Source organism: Rattus norvegicus, chromosome 16 (assembly GCF_021556685.1).
Source record: "Rattus norvegicus strain SHRSP/BbbUtx chromosome 16, alternate assembly SHRSP_T2T, whole genome shotgun sequence".
NCBI classification, from domain to species: domain Eukaryota; kingdom Metazoa; phylum Chordata; class Mammalia; order Rodentia; family Muridae; genus Rattus; species Rattus norvegicus.
Window position 1 is genome coordinate 82,544,722 of NC_141549.1, and position 16,780 is coordinate 82,561,501.

The 16,780-nt window shown below is 43.9% G+C and overlaps 1 protein-coding gene and 2 long non-coding RNA genes across 4 annotated transcripts in view; 1 reads left to right on the forward strand and 2 right to left on the reverse strand.

The window, feature by feature from the left end:
• Positions 1-16,780, forward strand: part of Erich1 (glutamate-rich 1) — a gene marked incomplete at its 5' end in the record, with an annotated part of 52,793,804 nt that overhangs the window by 51,674,162 nt on the left and 1,102,862 nt on the right.
• The window catches only part of LOC102550919 (uncharacterized), a 93,780-nt gene that overhangs the window by 67,283 nt on the left and 9,717 nt on the right, over positions 1-16,780 (reverse strand). Inside the window, exons 1-2 of one of the 3 annotated variants that reach the window (XR_015640079.1) lie at positions 15,639-15,721; positions 15,435-15,512 (exon numbers count right to left, since the gene is read on the reverse strand). The exons of 1 other annotated variant lie outside the window; for it this stretch is intronic. This is a non-coding gene — a long non-coding RNA (uncharacterized LOC102550919). Of the gene's footprint in view, positions 1-15,434; positions 15,513-15,638; positions 15,722-16,780 lie in introns of those variants that run through there. One more of the 3 variants, XR_015640077.1, reaches the window with a different exon arrangement.
• Positions 1,960-7,849, reverse strand: LOC148000636 (uncharacterized). The gene is made up of 3 exons (XR_015640080.1): positions 7,689-7,849; positions 2,520-2,657; positions 1,960-2,373 (listed from the first exon to the last, which is right to left on the reverse strand). It is a non-coding gene; the product is annotated as an uncharacterized LOC148000636 (long non-coding RNA).

The window sequence follows — 16,780 nt, forward strand, 5'->3', positions numbered from 1 at the left end:
ACTCCCTAAGACCAATCCAACCCCGCATATTCTAAACCCAGGAATGGAGACGGCCTGGCAAATGATGAAAGCCACCAATTTACAATTTGAGATGGTGGCACAGAACCTACGTACTTCCCATATGCCGTACATTTGGCATGCGGTCCTCAACATCATCTCCCAGGTGTCCTATGCAACATGTTTCTTTCTCTGTCGGGAGAGATTGCACTGTCTCTTCAAATCTGCTCTGGGAACCAGGAAAGCTCTGTGATGCGTGCCAGAATAAGATGGGTTCGTGAAGCCAAATTCTAGAAAGTTCTATTCGCCAGCTGAGCCCACGGGAGAGATTGTGGAACAGCCACTGTAGATCTAGGATCCCATTGCAGCATGGAAAATGCAAGTCATATCCTTTGTATAACCTGTGACAGCAATTGGCTTTTAATATTTACAGCTATAAACCAGTGGAACCAATAAATTTTAACTTTGGATTTCTGAATATATTATCTTTCTGGACCCGGCAGCAACAAAGCTGACTTAAAGTGAAAATACCAGGTATAATTGATCATTTGCTTGGGATCGGAATAATTCCAACAAGAGAAATACGGTTCCCAATTGACACTGACTTCTTGACTATTTTGATTTTTTTTTTTTTTTTTTTGGTTTGAGAAGGAGCAAAATGAGGAGTGAGATGATACGCACCGTTAAGAGTGTTTATTTTATTTATTCATTCACTCATATGCATGGGTGTTTCACTTGCATAATGGAACCAAGGTCCTTTGGATGAGAGATTTAACAGAAAATTATTTTAAGTGATATAAAGAATAATCCATGCAAAGACAACACTCCAATTTTCCCTGACCAGCACAGTAACACTTCCGAGGAGAAAATGTGGCTGCACTCATTGTGTGTTGGTTTTATTCTTTTTTTTTTTTTTAAGATTTTATTTATTGTATATGAGTACACTGTAGCTGTCTTCAGACACCAGGAGAGGGCATCAGATCTCATTACAGATGGCTGTGAACCACCATGTGGTTGCTGGGATTTGAACTCAGGACCTCAGGAGGAGCAGTCGGTACTCTTAACCGCTGAGCCATCTCTCCAGCCCCCGTTGGTTTTATTCTTGTTCCGAACCCTGGGTATTAATCAAGGAACCGCGCATCATATGGATATCAGTTTTAGGAAACAAATTTCTGCCGGGAAGCTGGAATGCACCTGAGACCCCTGGGAAATAATCTTGGTGGTCTGCTCTGGAAGTTAATTTGAAATAGATACTGATTCTGTTTGTCTATCCATTTTTATATTCCGTGCTCGATGCTGAATATGGTTGTATTTCCCTAAACTCCTAGCGCTCTGAGACACCCCATCTGCACTGAGCTATACCGAGAAGGAGTTGCAATTACGGTGTGTGACTAGAGCCTACTTGGCTTGCTTTCTGTTTTTCATTTGCCCAATTATTTATGTAATCAAAATTTATTTTCCTGAATTCTCACTGCGGAGCAAAGGGGAAGACACCTTATAAATGAGGCAAGGGAAAGAACAGGTCGTCGCACGAACCATTTACCTAATTCCCTCTGTGTTCTCTCACGTGATCTCAGGTCCCGTTTCTGAGGAAGCAGCTCTCGGAGGTCTAAACGGGGCACGCATTTTTTTTTTTATTTGAATGAGACGTGTTTCAAACATGCTTCCTTCTTATTATTTAGAAACACACTACGCTCCATTTGAATTGTCCTTTTAGGTGTAGGCATAAGGTGCAGTTGTCGCCATCTCATTTCCTTCAACAAGCCTCTCACCCACACGGACACAGATGTACAATTGGACACAGACACACTCCACCCAAGAGAACAGAAATGCTTCCAGGCCCCACAAAACTAAGGAATGTGGGAACATCATCTCAGGACTTGGCCAGTAACGTTGGCTGTCTCTGCCTTAAAAGTCACCTGCCCGTATGTCTGTAATAGCTGTATTGTTACAAGACAGTGGTGGCAATTGAAACAGTTGCCTCCAGTTTTAATAAAAAGTTCAGATGGAATTTTAAAGCAATTAATGCTCAATCTTGTTGAAGTCCCCCACATTTTGCTGCCTGGTAGACCTTGTGATCTCATTCCAATAGCCTGACGGGTTCTCTGGCTCCTGTCTCTCTGGCTCCTGGTCAGCAGGAGGAGAAACGTGTACGATTTTGGCTCAAGTGCAATCAGCTTCCCTCTGAAAACGGGAAGCTCCGTAGGTTGTTCTGAGATGAAGAAATGTAGGTGGACGAATTTTGCTTCTGTTGTATGAACAAGAAGTCCCAAGGAACCTCAGGATCATGTGACGCTGGATACTAATCTCTACTCATCCATGAGCCAGAGTACAAGGCAGGCAGGCAGCAGCAGGGTCCTGTCCTAGACTTCCTTCCTGACACAGGACATCCAGAAAAGCAGAGAGCAATGCATTCATTAAGGAAACCAGAAACCTGTTCTCCAGATCCCAAGTACATGTCTGCCAACGGGCTCCTATGGGATGCATGCTTGGCATGGAGTGGGTTCAGCCCCATGGCATACCTGTTCCCACACAACCGCTCACACTTAGCCTTCGTAAAAAGCAGGGGGAGGGGAATCTGTACTTTCAGATAGGCTTTGAGCTCTCTGAATTCAAATCCCAGCCTCGCATGCCTTCTGTGACCCTGGAGGTCTGATGCTCTGAAAAGCACATAGAAATAGTTTCTCATTAAACCCTTAGAACAATACAGGCATTATAACAAACAGTATTGTCGAAGAGTCTACCACATCTGAGGCCGGTTTATTTATTTAAACTCTTTTCTCTTAAGCAATATATTTTTAAATCTCTACAGCCCTTTTTCTCCATTTTTACTTTCCTTATCCTTACCCCAACTTGTCTTGAAGAATAGGAACAGTGCTATATCTTCAATATTGATGTGATTTTGTTTATTGGTGTGGGAGTAGAGATGGTGTAGAGAGCGGCGCGGCGAAACAAAGATGGCGCCGACATCCAGCCTTGTCTGGATATAAACGACTTACTGCGCATGTGCAGGCTTGTCCCCTTGCTAGGGCTCCCTCTAGTGGTGAACAGCGGTACTGCACATGTGCGGTTTATACACCAGGTGTTAGTTGACCGTTAATATGCTAATGAGGTGATTCATTCTCCGCCAATCCCTGGAGGACAAGTAGTGGGGTGATCCAAGCCCCACCAATCCCTGAGAGATAATTAGCATACTGTTGTCTATATAAGCCGAGCGATTTTGCTGCTCGGGGTCCCTGTTCAAGAGAGCTGTAACACTAAGAGAGCTGTAACACTAAGAAGAGCTGTAACACAGTAAAGGCTTGCTCGCAGAAGAATCCTGTTGCCGCGCGTCGTTCTTGCTGGCGGGACATTGGGCGCGCGACAAGTGGTGCCGAAACCCAGGAACCAACATCGCCGGTGCCTAGGGGACCCTTCAGTGTGCTGAAGAGGATTCAGAACTGCGAGAAGGTAAATTAAAAGGCAAGCTCCGAGAGGCATGCCCCTTTTTGGATTTAGTCTTGCCATGGAGGGATTGTTGCTCGTTTTTATAGTGACTGTTGTCTTCTTACTAGTTGTGTTAAAATGTGAGGACATAGTCAAGGCAGGACAGAACATTCAAGAGAGCATGTCAGAAACGGAGCAGAGTGAGAAATTAGGAGCATGCAAAAAGAAAAAGGTTACTAAAACAAAAGTGAAAGAGATACAAAAGGCGGAAGAAATGCCGCTGGAGGAAAAAATAGGCGTACCCAGGAGGTCCAAGTACAAGTCATCCGGAGAGGATACTTTGTATCCATTAAAAGAATTAGAAGCCTTAGAACTGGCTGGCAGTGACTCTGAGCAAGAGTTATCAGAGTCGGAGGAGGAGGAATTAGAGGAAGAGGCAGCCATATATGAGGAAGAAAGATATGGGCCTAGGTGGAGAGCCACTGTGAAGAAACCTAAAGTTATGGATCCTTTGTGGGCAAGGCTTGTAATTTTGTTTCTTTTTTTCTTTGTGTGGGATAGAGAAGCCACAGACAGCAAGCTTAAGCCCGGACCAAAACCTCTTTGGCGAATGGTCCCTGCCTGCTTAGAGGATAAACGATGTGAGGAAGCTGTTAGGACAGGTCAGAGGGTCCTTGCAGAGCAACAAGAAAGTATGTCAGAGGGAGAAAAGGTCTCGAAAGAAAAAAAGAAAAGAAAAGGAGATAAAAGGAACAGAGAGAAGGCAAAGATAAAAAATGGGGTCAGTGCAGCTTTTGTTGTGGCTCAAGTTGAGGCTATTGCTAGGTATGTGATTAGGCTCTGGAAACCTCACAGAGTCATACTGATCAGATTTGATAGAGGTAGACCGCCTGAAAATTTATTCAGGAGAATCAAACAAAAAGATAAATTTGAGTGTGCCTACTTGGATTCCTGGTCTCAAGGAGATTTAGCAAGTGACAAGGTGCTTCTCTTAAAAAAGCAGTTTCAATCAGCCCTTGGAGCCTTGCACCTGTAGCTAAGATATGTGTAGCCACTTCAATTTTGTTTTCTGACTGGTTTTAAATGTATAAATATTCTCTACATGCCTTAGTTATGGACTATTGGCTTTTAAGTTATTGGATATGGTTTAAAAAAATGTAACATTGATAACAGAAAGTTGACATAAAACTGGTAAAATTTAAAATATGCTCATGTTTCTGTTGATACCTGTTCCGGTATTATACACGCTACTCTGATGACTGGTGAAAAGGCTCGTAATGCCATTAGCCATTGCTTAGAGGCATGGGCAGCCTGGGGAAAGCCTGATAGTCTCAAGACAGACAATGGGCCTGCCTACACTGCAAAGTTCTTTCAGGCATTTTGCCAGACAATGCAGGTCGGTCATACTACAGGCTTACCATACAATCCCCAGGGTCAAGGAATTGTGGAAAGAGTACATCGTACCTTAAAAGAGCTTATACAAAAACAAAAAGAGGGGATTGCCAACAGCCGAACACCAAAAGAACAACTTTCTTTAGCTCTATTTACTCTAAATTTCTTAATTTTGGATGCGCATGGCCACTCTGCTGCGGATCGCCATGCTGCTACTACACCTATAACTAATGCAGAAGTAAAGTGGAAGGATGTCTTAACTGATGAATGACATGGCCCAGATCCTGTGATTTCGAGATCTAGGGGAGCGATTTGTGTTTTTCCGCAGAATCAAGAAAATCCAATTTGGGTACCTGAGCGTTTGACATGAAAATTGCCTTCTGCTCTTCCTGAAGATGAGACTATGAACCCTACTATTATTACTGGGAATGGTAATACAGGTTAATTCGCTCACCCTGTGGGCTATTGCCAGATCCTGGCCAGTACCCATGCCAGTTCATAGCAATTCTGTTTTGAGAATAAGACTGGCAAGCATAATCTCTGGTCTTGGTTTCAATGGGTGCTGTCCAATGAGCAAGGGGCATATACATCCCTGACCCCCTTTGCTAGGTTGATGGGAGAGAACTTCGTGCTGTATAATGTTTCAGCTACCAGAAAAAGGTGATACCAAGTTGATCGATATTCAATATAATAACCTCTTGGTAAATAATACTGCCACTAGTACTTCAGTATGTGCTATATCACCTTTTTTCTGATAAGCACTAATGTAAGCAGTGGTGCTTTAAATTGTAATAGCTCTGATGTAGTCTGCTATTTAGCTGAATGCTGGGATGGCACTAATGACACCGCAGTGATGGTTAAGATTCCCTCCTTTTGTGCCAATCCCAGTGGAGGCAAACCCAGATAGCTTTCCTATTCTTAATTTGCTGAGAGCCAAAAGAGATTTTGGAATTACGGCAGCCATAATTTCAGCCATTGTGCTGTCTGCTGCCACAGCTACCACAGCTGAAATCGCTATGACCAATCAAATACAGACGGCTGAGACTGTCAATCAGATTGTAGAAAGAACTGCAGTGGTGCTAGAGATACAAGAAGAATTTAATACCCATTTGGCATCTGGCCTTCTATTAGCCAATCAAAGGATAGATTTAGTTCAAGAACAAATTGAAGCACTGTATCATATGACACAGCTGTCTTGTGTTTCCTCCCTTAGAGGTTTATGCATTATTCCTTTGTGAGCTAACTTTTCTCAGAATTTTCAACAGAGCAAAGAAATCTCGAATTATCTGAAAGGAAACTGGTCCATGAAAGCAGAGCAACTATCAAGACAATTGCTGATGCAGATTGCTGTCCTCAACAGCACTAGGCTGGACCCCATCACAGTTGAAGACTTTACCTCATGGATTACCAATGCTTTCTCCCTTTTCAAGGAGTGGGCGGGCATGTTTGTCCCGGGGAGCTATTGTCCTCCTGGGATGCGGAGTAGGTCTCTGGCTTATTGGCTGTTTAAAAAGAGAACATGCCAGACACAAAATGGTTGTTTACCAGGCTATGACCACCATTAAAAAGGGTGCTTCTCCCAACATATGGCTGGCCTCTTTGAAAGATCAAGAGTTCGCCCTAGATCATTTTTGTCACAGTCATGTGGAGTCATTGTATCCAGGGACGGGCAACTTTCCTCGAACTCGGACCAACCTAAGACACGGGGCCCGGTGGCGATAGGGTAACTCTATGACGGGTAAGGCCGAGTTTGGATGAGAACGACCTAAGACAGGAGCAATGACAAGATTGACGTGACACCCAGATCTAGACCAGTCATTTTATTAAACAAAAAAGGGGGAGATGTAGAGAGCGGCGCGGCGAAACAAAGATGGCGCCGACATCCAGCCTTGTCTGGATATAAACGACTTACTGCGCATGTGCAGGCTTGTCCCCTTGCTAGGGCTCCCTCTAGTGGTGAACAGCGGTACTGCACATGTGCGGTTTATACACCAGGTGTTAGTTGACCGTTAATATGCTAATGAGGTGATTCATTCTCCGCCAATCCCTGGAGGACAAGTAGTGGGGTGATCCAAGCCCCACCAATCCCTGAGAGATAATTAGCATACTGTTGTCTATATAAGCCGAGCGATTTTGCTGCTCGGGGTCCCTGTTCAAGAGAGCTGTAACACTAAGAGAGCTGTAACACTAAGAAGAGCTGTAACACAGTAAAGGCTTGCTCGCAGAAGAATCCTGTTGCCGCGCGTCGTTCTTGCTGGCGGGACATTGGGCGCGCGACAGAGATGGGAAAGAGGTCTGGATTCACCACTGGCCTGTGGATCACCTTTGTCTATTGCCCTAAATTGTGATTGAAACTGATGATTTAAATACTCTGCTAACGTCAAGGGATAAGTTCAACAGAAATATTAGTAAATTCCAAGGTTGAATTGGATGTAAGATGTTATACTTTAGAAAACTCCCAGTTGTGAATTACATATTCTTAGCAACAGCCCATCAAATTATCTTTGAAATAGATCTTACTTTAGGCCATACAGCAAAAATCAACAAATATAAAAAGTTGACATTAATTTCTCACACTTATCAAATTATAACAAAATAAAAATAGAAATCACAATGAGATTTACTATAGAATATTATGGGCATATGGAGCTGAAAGAATACACTTCTTTTGTGTGTGTGTGTGTGTGTGTGTGTGTGTGTGTGCACGCATGTGTGGGGGTGAGGGTGTGTGTTCACACACATAGTGTTGAGTATTAATAGTAGGGGGTGGACATACATGTAGAAGCCTGAAGTTTATGCTGCACATATTTTTCCTCAGTCACACTCCACCTTTTTTATTTGAGACAGGGTCTCTCAACAAACCTGAAACTCACCAATTCAGTTAGGCTGGCCAATGAGCTTTGGGGATCCACCATTTTCCACACACACCCCCTCATTGTTCCAAAGGTGGAGGTTATAAGAATGTGTTCTGTGGTCCAAACTTGGGTCTTGGTGAAATCAGGAGACTACATGCACGTACTGTTTGTTACAATACCTGTATTGATCCAAGAATTTAATAAACAGTATAAGTCTATATCTCCCAATTTCGCCAAGACCTGAGTTTGGACCACAGTATTTGGACCACAAAGTATAAAATCTAAAAGAAATGAATCTATTTTTACATATGAAATCATTAAAGTAGAATCAACAAGGTATTTTAAAAAAACCTAACATATATTTATGCCAAACAAATGATTGAAGTAGCAATAAAGACTTTCCCAACAACAGAAACCCCAGGACCACACAGAACAACTGCTGGGTTTTCAGACTTGCACTCACACCAATGCTCCTCAAGCTATTCTGTCATATAGAAATTGAAGGAACACCTCCAAACAGATTCAGTTTAAAGCCAGTGCTTCGCAGATACAAATTTCAAATAAGAACACAAAGAAAAAGAAGCCTATAAATGAATTTCTTTGATGGTCATAGGTACAAAAACTCCTCAGGGAAAAACTGACAAGCTGTGTCCAGCCACACACATAGAAAGATACTACGTGACAGAGCAGGGAACTGCATTCAGGACCTTGCACAGTGTAGGTAAGTGATATGCCTTTAACCTACAACTACTGCCTCACTCCCTACCTACCTACTTACCCATCTGTCCTTCCATCTATCTTCTCTTCTGTCTGTCCATTGATCCATCCACCCATCCATCCATCCATCCACCCACCCACCCACTCACCCACCTATTCACTCATCTACCTACCTACCCATCCACCCATCCACCCATCCACCTACCCACCCACCCATCCATCCATCTACCCACACACCCACCCACTCACCCATGCATCCATCCATCCATCCATCTATCCATCCATCCATCTATCTACCTACATATCTACCTACCTACCTATCTATCTGGCAGGGTCTTGCAATGTAGTCCAGGCCAACCTTAACTCCCTATCCTCTTGACTTAATCTCCCCAGTAGCAAGGGCTTATTGATTCTCAGTGAAGAGGCCCCTTGATTTAAAAAAAAAAAAAAGTATCTGCTTTTGCATGCTGACTAAGTGGGGTAGGCTGTGTGCACCCAGGGTTCCTTAATGCATATTCATTTCTGATTAAAATCTCAGCAAGGAATGGGAGCAGACTATCAAAAGCCATCAATATCAACACACAGGTTCATAAGGCCTATTAAAAGCCATAGACTTGTGAGTTCATAAGGCTTATCGGAAGCCATCAACATCCAGGTACATAGACACTGGGTCCCGGCAGAGAATCTGGCTGGCCGTAGCTCTCAGTGGTCAAGGTGGCCGGGGACTTGAATGAAGGGCTATAGGTAGTCCATGCTGCCCATCACCTGACCTGTGGACAATGTTATGCCTCAGGGTCTTAGTTCTGGGTTCTGAAAGACAGACACCTCACAGAGGCCCCTTTCTCTGGATCCCTGCCTTCACGAGAAACCACAGGTGTTTTTTATTTTAATCATTTTTGTTCCTAAGCAAATAATTAACTATTAATCTTTTTTTTAACCAATTAAGCTTTGGTTCTTCATTCCAAAGATTCTCATTAGAAGTAATGGTCTATCCTGCTGGAACTTAATGTTGCTTTCTTTATTAAAATGCTTATTTTTAATGCCTTTGCGACAGCATGACAGGGAGAGGAAATGGGTCCCATCAGATGTAGGTGATTTGTTGCCTTGCCCTGTGATCATGGGTGTTATTCTAATATATATATTTATGAGACGACATTGTTTTCTACACTCTACAAACTGGGAAGCATTACTGTATCTTATGAGAAATAATGAGCCATCGACTGGGAGGCAGTGTCTTAACCCATTTCTCTTTGAACTCAGAGCCCTGCTCAAACATGAGTGTTCGTAAGAAAGACTAGACCAGGGGTTGGGTTGCTCAGTGGTAGAGCGATTGCCTAGCAAGCGCAAGGCCCTGGGTTCGGTCCCCAGCTCTAGAAAAAAAGAAAAAGAACAAAAAAAAAAAAAGAAAGAAAGACTAGACCAAGACAGCCCAATGTTCCTCTTCCCTGAAGATGAAGGGGACACTGTCTTGGACAGGAAGGTGTGCTTCAATGGTTTACCATAGATGAGCAGAGGCTCAGGCTTTGCCCTTCAACACCGAGGACACATACTATGGCTGTTCCACGAATTGCAGATCTAGAATCTTCTTCAGATGGAAATTGAGTTGGTGGTGCCAATGCTGTCAGAGTCCCATGCAGAGCTATTCATATCTAAGCAAGTCATAAAAGGCCAGGTTCATCACCACCGCCTGCACAGAGTCTAAGGCCTTCAGCTCTCAGGACTCCCAGAACAGACTGAAGACTAGGGGTTGAATATGAAATCTTGGTTTACAGATGAGGACTGTAAGTCCCAGTCATTTAATAGCTGGACTTAGCGGTGTTACAGCTCTCTGCTCCTGACTGCCCTCAGGTACGGCCACCCATCTCACCAAGTCTCTGTAATGCAGAAAACTGTGAGCTGGCACAAGTTCACGTAGAGATTCTTAGGGATATCTCCAACATGGGTTTTTGGTGCTGTCACCTACCCCCAACCCTGTACCCCAAAACCGCCCCTCTTGGCTGAAGGAGTCCCAGAGGAATAACTTCATCCTTACCTAGTCCTAGTCTCTCGGAATGAATCACCAACTCCCAGGTTCCCATCAGTCAAAAGTCAGATATCACCCGAGGGAGACTAAATAATGGGGTTTCCCCCAGAGTCACAGTCCCCCAGTTTCTCTGGGTTTCAGTAATAAGACCATAAGTGTTTTTGTCATGATGAAATTGAAGTAATCATGTCTACTACACAGAACTCATGTTTCCCTCAGTACAGTGAATCGTGAAAAGAAGCAACGCACACCTGGAAATATATCTGAACGATAGCATTAATCTCATGCCTTATGAAGCCAAGGCAGGAGAATTGCCTGAGGCCATCCTAGATTGCATTTATGCCAGTTCAATGCCAGCCAAAACTACACTGGGAAGCTGTACCTTACAGCTGACGGAAAATAAATAAATTAGTCCTCTGTGTCTCGTTTCCCTGGTGTAATAAAGCAATTCTTTACCAACCAAACAATCTGTGCTCACCGCTGTTAATAGAAAAGCCTAAAAAACATATTATAGAAGTCCAATGAATTACCAACTAGCTATCTAATACCAGATAACATTGTACAGTCTAAGTGGGTTATATTTAGGAGTGTATATGTGTGTACATACACATAGGCATGTAATGACAATGAAACAGAAAGAGGCCATGAATTTGAAAGAGCACGAGAAGGTGTTGGGGGGAGGGGCTTGAAGGGAGGAAATAGAAAAGAGAAATGTAATTATATTATAACCTCAAAAGTAAGAAAGGAGTAAAGAGAGTTAGGGGAAATTAAAGAAAATGCATGACATAATACTTAACTCAATGCTCGCACATTAGCAAGCTGGTTTGCTACAACTTCATCTTATGAAACACCGGCATGTGTCTTACTTACAATGGGGCACACTGCTGCTTCAGGCGAGTTCTTCTTAATATGACTCTGCTCTTCAGGCTGCTCCCTGCACAGAGGCCCTTTCAGAGGTCATGGGGAAATGGTAACTCTGGACGCTGTGAGGTTAAGTGACCACTAAGGGACCACACACTACACAGGGAGAGCTGGGGACATTGGGGTCCACTTCCCATGAGTGTGCCCCCTCTTACCACCCAAATGTGAAACCTGAATGTTTAATTCTTGTATTTACCACAGCGAGAAGCCCAGAAAGAACTGGGGTTTTTTCTACTAAGAACTGAAGCAAGGATAACCATGGATTCTAAAAAACAAGTCTTTTCAGAGATAGCTTACTGCCCCCTACCCCTGCCTCACGCAAAAACAAACAAAAAAAACCAAAAAACAAACAATAAATAAAAATAAAAAAATTCAGATACCTAAACAGGGCTTTAAATATAGAGTGATTTAAAGAACATGTGTAAGTTTTCCTTTAAATGTCTGGTAACTTTTAATATCAAAAGCCAGTAATTCAGTTAACAGTAACTAATTAGATTGCTGCAGAAGCAATGATAGTTTCCCTTTGAGAGAGATATCAGCTTTGCAACAACGACACTAACGGTTATGGCAGAAGGGAACGCTAACTAAATAAAGGAGGTCGGTCGAGCTTCCCTCTGCTGAGTGCTACACCGGACTTCAGGTGAACTTCACACCCTGTTGAGTGATTTCCCAGCTTTGCTCAGGGCACAGAATAAATCTGGTCAATCTCTTGTTTGGCTTGAACACGCAGCCCTAGGGAGCTTAACTGGCAGAGGTGACATAGAATTCACAAGCACACCCAAATTGTTACCCACTGCATGTTTGGTCACTCAATAAAAAAGCAAATCACCACCCCTATTATAGAGGAGAAAGCTGGAGGCCAAAGAACTTCATTACAAATCACACAGGTCTCAGACCTGGGGCCCAGCCAGAGAGAATTCAGTTCTCAGTTGATCAAACTCTACAGCTGGAGTTTATTACTTTACCATGACTTGTGCACAGTAACTCACTATGACTCACTGGCGCAGTCAGCAATGAACGTCTATTCTAACTATAGGAATCAGTATAGATGTTCTTTAAAGAACTAAAAAAAGGAACTATGAACCAGCTCTCTGACTCTTAAGTACAGACTCAAAGCATTGTAAGGCAATGTCTTAGTTTCTTTACTGTTATCGTGATAGGACAACTCGGACAAAGGCAAGTCAGGGGAGAAAGGGTTTGTTTTACTTCCCAGTTCCACGCATGCGCATTATGATAGGGATGTCAAGATGGCGGCAGCTACAGGCTGCTGCTGGTCACATGACATCTACAGTCAAGGAACAGGAAGGGAGGAAGGCGAACGGGCTCAAATCATCTTCTCCATTAAAATTCCAGGACCATTCACTCAGGGAATCATCCTACCCCCAATTACTATAGCTCTTTCCATCAATTAATAAAGTGAGGATAATCTACCAAGGCATCTCCCATCTCCCAGGTGACTCTGGGCTTCTCGTTGATAATGACCCACCACAGTCCGAATACCGTTATGCTGTGCTCAATGTACCGCTCACTGGTCGCAGCCAAGATACGGGATGAGTCCACACGCCCTTCAACAGAGCAGTGACAAAAATGTGATAAATATACATTGTGGGATTTTACTCAGCCATAAAAAAGAATGGAATTATAACGTTTTGTTGAAATGTAATGGACCCCCAAATCATCGTGTTAAGCACAATGAGCCAGACTCAGTGTCACAGTTTATACCTGAAATATTGCCTAGTGGCTCCTGTGTTTCTGCACGCCATCCCCAGATGGTTTGGACTCTCACTACTTTGAGAGTCATAGAACCTGTGAGGGAAATGGCTGGGTAGAGAGTAACACCCACTCTTGGATCTGACCCAAACTTTCTGAATTTTTGAACCACGAAGAGGTAAGAAACTCTACCACAAATCCACCACTGCGCACTCCTCCACATCCGTGCTTAATACACTGAAGCCAGGATCAAACTTCTGCCTGACGTTGTTGCTGTTGGGTAATTAGTCGCAGCCGCGAGGAAAATGATTAACGCACCTAGAAAGACAGATATAAAGTGCTCTCCTGAACACTCGTGTTTACAATCCAGACTTATATACATGGGGGAAATGGAAGGGGTGAGGGAAAGAAAGGAAGAAAGACAGAGAGCTAGCTGACGAAGCATCCGTCCATCAGGATGAGGAGAAGGCACTGCTCAGCCATTTGTCTACCCAACATGGTCCCGCTCAATCATCACTATTGCTTAAATACCAGCCAATCAGAGCAGTTTTTGCAAGACTAAGTACAAAGGACACCGGAAGGTTCTGAAGAAACATGGTAGCCACATAGTTTCTTGTAGCTAGTCACATGTGTGTCCTGAGTAAAGCATACAAGCAGGAGGTGATGGGTCTGCAGAGCTCACTCTCCTGTTAGCATGAAAGGCCTTCTGCCAGCCCACCTCTAAAGCTGACAGTCACCTTAAAAATACACCCAAACTCATCCATGATATTTTATCCAGCTTCTCCTTACCCCATGCTGGAGACAAAAGCAAAGCGCTTCTTCCAGGTCCATCCAAGGTTAGCTTGAAGTAAATTCTTCATTTGGCCTTTCTCCTTCATTGACAACTAATAACTATTTTTTTAAGGAGAAGGAAAGGAAACTCGACCTTGTTTACAAACACTTCTCAATCCCCATCTAGCAATGTGCCTTAATTAATCCCTCCTGCTCCAAGGCCTTCTGCAGCTCAGCTCCATCTCCTTTCTGGGCAGCAGGGAGCGTCCTTCTTATGCTAATCTCACTTTCAACTGGTTTCTCTATCTGCACTGTTTCGATAAATAACTTCAACTTGCAGATGATGATTAACCCAGATCAAAAACAACTAAGGAGGCCAAGTACTTCCCACCTATAATGTGGCTGGATAAATGGCAGAACTCCGGAGACAGCCTGATTTACAGGTGCACACAGGACACCACCTCAGGATCCAACTGTTTTCGTGCTGCATGAGGAGGGGGGGACCCTGGAGACACAGGAAATTAGCAAGGCATCTGATTTTGAATAGCATCAAGGTGCATTAAGATACAACCTTTCTAGCTTAGAGCTTGGTTCATGGCCGGCAGGTGAGGTGGATGAGATGGGGCATGATGAACACGGAAAACTCTAGCCACTTGTATCTCTGACCTCAGCTGAGGGCATGCTGACCACCCTGGCTGCAGAAAGATGGCCTGACCTGAGGGCTGAATCTCACACACACACACACACACACACACACACACACACACACACACACTCGCTTGAGCGCACGCTGCTCCTGACAGAGCTCTAGATTTCTCTTTTCCCCTAACCACAATACATTTGTGAGCAGCCACTGTGAATATTAATAGGACTTCCGTTCCTTTCCTCTTCAGACAGACCAGACCACAGTTGTTAAGGATCTGTTTCCAGCCTGCCTGAGCAGCGACCTGGGCTTTGGAAGTAGACTATGCCCTGTGGCCTCACAGCCCACCTTTGTCCTCTCTCTTGGTTCTAGACACCACACCTAGCCCAGGGCAAAGCCTTCTTAAAAACCTGTATTCATCTTCCTCCTACCCTGAGTTCGCATGGCACCAATGTATCCAAGGAGAGAGTGAGTCACGGGTTCAGAGCCCTCTGTTTGTCCGCTGGGCCTCTACATAACAGCTAAGTGCTCTGTCAGTTTAGGGACCAGGAAAGACTTGTGTCTGTTCCCTGAGTGTTTCTTTGTGGTTATCCTTAGTGCAGTTGCCTGAATGTTCAATGCTGTGAGAGCAAAGACCAGGCTCACTGCTCTGTCCTTAGGGAGATTAACTAAGTGCCTACTAAGAGAAGACAGGGCTGCCCTTCAAAGGTTTTCTAAAGGCATCCTTAACATTCTGACGGGTGTGCAAGCAACAGCAGCCACTGTGGAAATCAGTATAGTGTTCCCTCAAAAACAAACAAACAAACAAACAAAAAAATAGAACTACATATGACCTAGCTGTATATCATCTCTTTGTGTGTAGCCCAAAAATTCTAATCAGAATACACCATAGAGATACTTGGGTGTCCACGTTTATCAAATGTATTATTGTCCTCAGCCAGTGAAGTCATATTCAGCAATCAAGTGAGCAAAATCCTACCTTTCCCGGGAAAATGGTGGGAAGTACAAAAGCAGACTCAGAAAACAAGTATCATCTATTTTCTCTCACAAATGGAATCTAGAAGGAAAAAAGAAAAAACCCACAAGGGAATGAAAGGAACTTTAGGACGGAGGAAAGGGAATGGGAAGGAGACTTAGATCCAGGCAGCACCCTGCCCACTTGAAAGTCCACTCAGGAGCCTACCGCCTACTCCCACTAATTGGCTATGTTTCGTCCAAGACAGTTTGTGTCAGCCGCTCTGCCTCCTAGTGGCTGACCGCTGAAACACACCGTGCTGCCCTAACAGCCCCTTGTCACGTGACCCCATAAGACTCTGCCGTGGTTCCGTGTTCTGGGTACTTACGGGACTTTTAAAAGGAGGACAGTCGTGATGATAATGAAATGTGGTGATAAAATGCAGACCGTATATACACACCTCATATGTTATGTACAGAATGAGCCGAGATGCATCAGCACAAACCCATGTGTAATTTTACTTACTGGGAAGCCAGGCTAGAACAGAAACAGGAAACTCTTGCTTCCCTCCTCTGCTGCGGGTTCGTGGAATTACGGCACCAGCTCGTTACAATAACATGGCATTTATGCAGTGCGTGCAGAGCAGCCGTTACAGGTTGGGAAGGCAAACCTGACGCTGTCGTAGGGCAACCTGCTAGTTCTTGCTTATTAAAATGCACTTCTATATAGAAATGTCAACTGTGGGTAATTTTTACCCTAATTCATTATACCCAGAAATGCTTCATTTTATAAGTCGCTAGCGAGGATTCTGAGGAGAAGGGATTCCACCTGAGCTCACAGAAGCCAGCTGGAGGCAGAGACATCCTGCTCAGACAGAGCTTGTCATCACCCTTTACGGCAGAGCAGTATCGGGGACGTCAGTGTCCTCCTGGCTCCTCGAGCCATGATTCCCACAGGATGATGCATAGAGGGCCAGTGTGTGCCAGTGCACTTGGGTTTACAGCCCCACACTCCAGTGCCCCAAATATTCCATGAGTTCAGTCGGCCCATTTATCTCGGCTTTAGTGAAAGGCATGATCTCCACCGCACCTGAGTTAAACCCACCCTACACAACAGAAGTGGGTGCTCTCTATTTCTCATAGCTAGCCCTAGTATCTGATGAAATAATTTAGGAGAAAACTCTGTCAGTACGTGAGCTGTGAATGTGCGGGCATTCTAGAGGCCCACACAGAACCATATCCCAACGATCACAGTTCACAATGCAGCTTGACTACTTAGTAATAATAAAAAATATTCATTTCATAGTAAGGTAATATAATAAGCATTTAAAATACTAAATTTATATACTTTAATATTAAAATTATTATGGG